This window comes from Heterodontus francisci, unplaced genomic scaffold (genome assembly GCF_036365525.1).
Source record: "Heterodontus francisci isolate sHetFra1 unplaced genomic scaffold, sHetFra1.hap1 HAP1_SCAFFOLD_542, whole genome shotgun sequence".
Lineage (NCBI taxonomy): Eukaryota > Metazoa > Chordata > Chondrichthyes > Heterodontiformes > Heterodontidae > Heterodontus > Heterodontus francisci.
Window position 1 is genome coordinate 127,501 of NW_027140974.1, and position 7,500 is coordinate 135,000.

Below are 7,500 nucleotides of genomic sequence, written 5' to 3' on the forward strand. Positions count from 1 at the left end.
GGGGGGGGGGTGACTTTGCGAAGGCTAGCAGTGGGCAGAACCGGTTTATGATTTGCTCCCGTCGTCAGATTGACAAAGAGTCTGGTTAATCAGTTGTCCAAATGTTGTAAATTGGTTAATGAGTTGTCACTTCAACTTTTGGCCGCGGTTGGCTACAATGAGTCTTGCCGGGCTTAATAGTCGGCGTGCGGGGGTGACTTTGCGAAGGCTAGCAGTGGGCAGAACCGGTTTATGATTTGCCCCCGTCGTCAGATTGACAAAGAGTCTGGTTAATCAGTTGTCCAAATGTTGTAAATTGGTTAATGAGTTGTCACTTCAACTTTTGGCCGCGGTTGGCTACAATGAGTCTTGCCGGGCTTAATAGTCGGCGTGCGGGGGTGACTTTGCGAAGGCTAGCAGTGGGCAGAACCGGTTTATGATTTGCCCCCGTCGTCAGATTGACAAAGAGTCTGGTTATTCAGTTGGCCTAATTTTGGAAATTGGTTAATGAGTTGTCACTTCAACTTTTGGCCGCGGTTGGCTGCAATGAGTCTTGCCGGGCTTAATAGTCGGCGTGGGGGTGAATTTGCGAAGGTGGCCGTGTTTGTATGCATGTTTGCCGGCGTGTTTAGGAAGGTTGGGTGGGTGGGTGGTTGTGTGGGCGCCGTGGTCTGAGGGCACATCCTGTGGGATGTGGGAGGCGGGGGAAGGAGAGCGCCCTTGGTGCGTGTGTCTAGGCGATGCATTGCGGAAGGATGGGCGGGTGGGGCCGGGCGTGTGGGTTCCCGACTTATCGGTGAACCATTTGCTACTGCGGGGCCAAAGCAAAAGGGAAAGCATAAGGGCGCAGGCTGCCCTCTGCGGGACAGGTCCGGCCCTGACGCCGGTTTACGATTTCTCCGGTAAAGCACCTGTCGGGTGGCGACCGGAGGGTCTTTGCAGGGCCTGGATCTCCGAGCCCGTGGGACAGGCGGGAAAGGGTGGCGGCAGCCGGTTGAAGTCCCGACCCTGGGCAGCCTCCCGGTCCTACCTCCATAACTTCGGCGAGGAGGGTCCGATCCCCGCGCGGTCGACGGCAGGCGGTAGGGCTCGGAGGGGCGCGGCCTGGTCCGCGAGTGCCCCGGCGCCGCCCCTCTGCCCGTCCGAGGGACAGTAGGAAATGGCCATACCGCTTTCCGGCCGATTGCCGCCGGACGTCCGGCCGCATTCGCTCGGTCTGCGCGGCCGGCGGTAGCCGGGGGCGAGGGGCATCGGGCGGTGGCGGAACCAGGCCGGCCCGACCGCTGGGGGCCGCCCGGGCGACGTTTGAATCTGTCGGGTCGGACCGCCGAATCCCGCGGGATTTCGGGATCGAATCTGCGGGTGGAATCGGCACCTCGTCCCGCTGTCCGGTTCCCCCCGGTCGACTGCAACGGGTTTCCGAGGCCCGTCGGTCAGGCGCGGTTCGCTCCGCAATCCGCCGGCCGATCGGCACCGGGCGGGGCTCTACGGAAAGAGGGGACCCTCCCGCGTCGAGTGCCGGCGCACCGACCCCGCAGGCTGACCGGGAAGGTGAAGACTCACCCCGCTGAATGCCCGGCCCCGGGTACCCTCCGGCTCCGGGGCCATAACTTCGGGGAGGGAGGTCCGATCCCCGCGCGGTCGACGGCAGGCGGTAGGGCTCGGAGGGGCGCGGCCTGGTCCGCGAGTGCCCCGGCGCCGCCCCTCTGCCCGTCCGAGGGACAGTAGGAAATGGCCATACCGCTTTCCGGCCGATTGCCGCCGGACGTCCGGCCGCATTCGCTCGGTCTGCGCGGCCGGCGGTAGCCGGGGGCGAGGGGCATCGGGCGGTGGCGGAACCAGGCCGGCCCGACCGCTGGGGGCCGCCCGGGCGACGTTTGAATCTGTCGGGTCGGACCGCCGAATCCCGCGGGATTTCGGGATCGAATCTGCGGGTGGAATCGGCACCTCGTCCCGCTGTCCGGTTCCCCCCCGTCGACTGCAACGGGTTTCCGAGGCCCGTCGGTCAGGCGCGGTTCGCTCCGCAATCCGCCGGCCGATCGGCACCGGGCGGGGCTCTACGGAAAGAGGGGACCCTCCGGCGTCGAGTGCCGGCGCACCGACCCCGCAGGCTGACCGGGAAGGTGAAGACTCACCCCGCTGAATGCCCGGCCCCGGGCACCCTCCGGCGCCGGGGCCATAACTTCGGGGAGGGAGGTCCGAGCTCCGCGCGGTCGACGGCAGGTGAAAGGGGCCGGTGCGCCGCGGAAGGCGACAGCAGTCCCGTCAGGCTGCACCTCTGCTCGGGCGAACGGCGTCAGGAAAAGGGGAGAGCACTTCCCCACCGATAGCTCCGGAACGCCCGGACCCATTGGCCCGCGGCACCGGTGGCTGCTAGAGGGCCTCCGGCGCCGTCAGCCGGGGTACGTCCCAGGCCGGCCGGACGGCGGGCAGCCGGAGGCAACGGCCTGGAACGGAGCCAGACTTGAGTCGTTCCGTGCCGTGGGCAAAAAGGCAGGGCTGCGGGTCAGCGCAGTTTGGCAAACCTAGCCGCAAGTGCGGGAAGGGCGGAGGAGCACACGGACGCCGCCTTCCCAAACTGAGCCCAAAGTGCCCAGGCATGCCCCCTTGATCTCGCCTAATCAGTGAGCCCAAAATAATTTCAGAGTGTGGAAACCTTATCCAAAAAGGTCGAAAAGAACGGCCAGAGATCAAGTCCGAAAGGGGAAATCAGTAACAAGCAAGCAGAGTAATCATTAACCAAAAAGCGCAAAATTATGTTAAAAGTGTGAAATCATTAACCAAAAACTCGAAAATAATGTCCAGAGACCAAGTCCGAAAGGGCAAATGGTTAACCAGTAAGCAGAGTAATCATTAACCAAAAATCGCAAAAGTAAGTAAAAAGTATGAAATCATTAACCAAAAATCGCAAAAGTAAGTAAAAAGTGTGAAATCATTAACCAAAAACTCGAAAATAATGTGCAGAGACTAAGTCCGAAAGGGCAAATGGTTAACCAGTAAGCAGAGTCATCATTAACCAAAAATCGCAAAAGTAAGTAAAAAGTGTGAAATCATTAACCAAAAATCGCAAAAGTAAGTAAAAAGTGTGAAATCATTAACCAAAAACTCGAAAATAATCTCCAGAGACTAAGTCCGAAAGGGCAAATGGTTAACCAGTAAGCAGAGTAATCATTAACCAAAAATCGCAAAAGTAAGTAAAAAGTGTGAAATCATTAACCAAAAATCGCAAAAGTAAGTAAAAAGTGTGAAATCATTAACCAAAAACTCGAAAATAATGTCCAGAGACTAAGTCCAAAAGGGCAAATGGTTAACCAGTAAGCAGAGTAATCATTAACCAAAAAGCGCAAAAATATGTTAAAAGTGTGAAATCATTAACCAAAAACTCGAAAATAATGTGCAGAGACTAAGTCCGAAAGGGCAAATGGTTAACCAGTAAGCAGAGTAATCATTAACCAAAAATCGCAAAAGTAAGTAAAAAGTGTGAAATCATTAACCAAAAACTCGAAAATAATCTCCAGAGACTAAGTCCGAAAGGGCAAATGGTTAACCAGTAAGCAGAGTAATCATTAACCAAAAATCGCAAAAGTAAGTAAAAAGTGTGAAATCATTAACCAAAAACTCGAAAATAATGTCCAGAGACCAAGTCCGAAAGGGCAAATGGTTAACCAGTAAGCAGAGTAATCATTAACCAAAAATCGCAAAAGTAAGTAAAAAGTGTGAAATCATTAACCAAAAATCGCAAAAGTAAGTAAAAAGTGTGAAATCATTAACCAAAAACTCGAAAATAATCTCCAGAGACTAAGTCCGAAAGGGCAAATGGTTAACCAGTAAGCAGAGTAATCATTAACCAAAAATCGCAAAAGTAAGTAAAAAGTGTGAAATCATTAACCAAAAATCGCAAAAGTAAGTAAAAAGTGTGAAATCATTAACCAAAAAGTCGAAAATAATCTCCAGAGACTAAGTCCAAAAGGGCAAATGGTTAACCAGTAAGCAGAGTAATCATTAACCAAAAATCGCAAAAGTAAGTAAAAAGTGTGAAATCATTAACCAAAAACTCGAAAATAATCTCCAGAGACTAAGTCCGAAAGGGCAAATGGTTAACCAGTAAGCAGAGTAATCATTAACCAAAAGGCGCAAAAGTAAGTAAAAAGTATGAAATCAGTAACCAAAAAGCGCAAAAATATGTTAAAAGTGTGAAATCATTAACCAAAAAGTCGAAAATAATCTCCAGAGACTAAGTCCGAAAGGGCAAATGGTTAACCAGTAAGCAGAGTAATCATTAACCAAAAATCGCAAAAATATGTTAAAAGTGTGAAATCATTAACCAAAAACTCGAAAATAATGTGCAGAGACTAAGTCCGAAAGGGCAAATGGTTAACCAGTAAGCAGAGTAATCATTAACCAAAAAGGGCAAAAGTAAGTAAAAAGTATGAAATCATTAACCAAAAAGCACAAAATTAAGTTAAAAGTGTGAAATCATTAACCAAAAAGTCGAAAATAATGTCCAGAGACCAAGTCCGAAAGGGCAAATGGTTAACCAGTAAGCAGAGTAATCATGAACCAAAAATCGCAAAAGTAAGTAAAAAGTATGAAATCATTAACCAAAAAGGGCAAAAGTAAGTAAAAAGTATGAAATCATTAACCAAAAATCGCAAAAGTAAGTAAAAAGTATGAAATCATTAACCAAAAATCGCAAAAGTAAGTAAAAAGTATGAAATCATTAACCAAAAAGCACAAAATTAAGTTAAAAGTGTGAAATCATTAACCAAAATGTCGAAAACAATGTCCAGAGACTAAGTCCGAAAGGGCAAATGGTTAACCAGTAAGCAGAGTAATCATTAACCAAAAATCGCAAAAGTAAGTAAAAAGTGTGAAATCATTAACCAAAAACCCGAAAATAATGTCCAGAGACTAAGTCCGAAAGGGCAAATGGTTAACCAGTAAGCAGAGTAATCATTAACCAAAAATCGCAAAAGTAAGTAAAAAGTGTGAAATCATTAACCAAAAACTCGAAAATAATGTCCAGAGACTAAGTCCGAAAGGGCAAATGGTTAACCAGTAAGCAGAGTAATCATTAACCAAAAGGCGCAAAAGTAAGTAAAAAGTATGAAATCAGTAACCAAAAAGCGCAAAAATATGTTAAAAGTGTGAAATCATTAACCAAAAACTCGAAAATAATGTGCAGAGACTAAGTCCGAAAGGGCAAATAATTAACCAGTAAGCAGAGTAATCATTAACCAAAAAGCGCAAAAATATGTTAAAAGTGTGAAATCATTAACCAAAAACTCGAAAATAATGTCCAGAGACTAAGTTCGAAAGGGCAAATGGTTAACCAGTAAGCAGAGTAATCATTAACCAAAAATCGCAAAAGTAAGTAAAAAGTGTGAAATCATTAACCAAAAAGCACAAAATTAAGTTAAAAGTGTGAAATCATTAACCAAAAAGTCGAAAATAATCTCCAGAGACTAAGTCCGAAAGGGCAAATGGTTAACCAGTAAGCAGAGTAATCATTAACCAAAAAGCGCAAAAATATGTTAAAAGTGTGAAATCATTAACCAAAAACTCGAAAATAATGTGCAGAGACTAAGTCCGAAAGGGCAAATAATTAACCAGTAAGCAGAGTAATCATTAACCAAAAAGCGCAAAAATATGTAAAAAGTGTGAAATCAGTAACCAAAAAGCGCAAAAGTAAGTAAAAAGTGTGAAATCATTAACCAAAAACTCGAAAATAATCTCCAGAGACTAAGTCCGAAAGGGCAAATGGTTAACCAGTAAGCAGAGTAATCATTAACCAAAAAGCGCAAAAATATGTTAAAAGTGTGAAATCATTAACCAAAAACTCGAAAATAATGTGCAGAGACTAAGTCCGAAAGGGCAAATAATTAACCAGTAAGCAGAGTCATCATTAACCAAAAATCGCAAAAGTAAGTAAAAAGTGTGAAATCATTAACCAAAAATCGCAAAAGTAAGTAAAAAGTATGAAATCATTAACCAAAAAGCGCAAAAATATGTTAAAAGTGTGAAATCATTAACCAAAAACTCGAAAATAATGTCCAGAGACCAAGTCCGAAAGTACAAATAATTAACCAGTAAGCAGAGTCATCATTAACCAAAAATCGCAAAAGTAAGTAAAAAGTGTGAAATCATTAACCAAAAATCGCAAAAGTAAGTAAAAAGTGTGAAATCATTAACCAAAAACTCGAAAATAATGTCCAGAGACCAAGTCCGAAAGTACAAATAATTAACCAGTAAGCAGAGTCATCATTAACCAAAAAGCGCAAAAATATGTTAAAAGTGTGAAATCATTAACCAAAAACTCGAAAATAATGTGCAGAGACTAAGTCCGAAAGGGCAAATGGTTAACCAGTAAGCAGAGTAATCATTAACCAAAAGGCGCAAAAATATGTTAAAAGTGTGAAATCATTAACCAAAAACTCGAAAATAATGTCCAGAGACTAAGTCCGAAAGGGCAAATGGTTAACCAGTAAGCAGAGTAATCATTAACCAAAAGGCGCAAAAATATGTTAAAAGTGTGAAATCATTAACCAAAAACTCGAAAATAATGTCCAGAGACTAAGTCCGAAAGGGCAAATAATTAACCAGTAAGCAGAGTAATCATTAACCAAAAAGCGCAAAAGTAAGTAAAAAGTGTGAAATCATTAACCAAAAAGTCGAAAATAATGCCCAGAGACTAAGTCCGAAAGGGCAAATGGTTAACCAGAAAATCCGTCGAATAATGTCCAGAGACTAAGTCCGAAAGGGCAAATGGTTAACCAGTGGAAGGGCGATCAAGCGGAAAAATTTGCCCCGGTTACCCGGGATGGAGTTCCAGAGGTCCGGCCAGAGTTGTCAAATTCGTCCCGCTGATCGGACGCTTGTCATTCGGGTGGCTGGGGGTTGGCGGGGTATCTGCACAGTAGTAGGAGGTGGCAAGTCGGGACTTGGACGTTTATTCCAAGAGTCCACCCGAGCCTCCAGGTCTGCAGAGACCGACCCTAGCTGCCGCCCAACCGACTTTTAAGCCTTTTTCGGATGGGGATTTTTTCCCATTTTCGTCCATTTTTCGGGTTTTCTGTCGGGCTTAATAGGCGGCAGCCTGACCCCCGGCCGAGGCGGGGGGCGCACTCTCCCTTGCGTAAGGGTCCGGATTTGCCCCGGAAAGTGCCCCCGACGGCCTCCCGACCCGGGTGCCTGCAGGGCGGGGGAAAGGGTAGTCCCAGCCGCAGGAAATCATTAACCAAAAGACTTAGCCGTCGGGGCAGAGGCTAAGACCCGGGCTGGTGAAATCATTAACCAAAAGGAATGCACCCTTTTCCGAAAGTGCAGGCCGAAATAAGGCGAGCCTTGGGCCGGGAAGGCCAAAACCCCCAACTCATGGAAGTGTATGGGGTCGGACTCGGCGACTTTCCCGGGCCCCGAGTTGACCTTTCCCCACGGGGGCGGTCAAGTTGCTCCCGCCAAGAGGGCACGTTGCATTTGCTGCCGCTCTAGTCCCCGGGCTAGTTAATCAGTTGCCGTCGG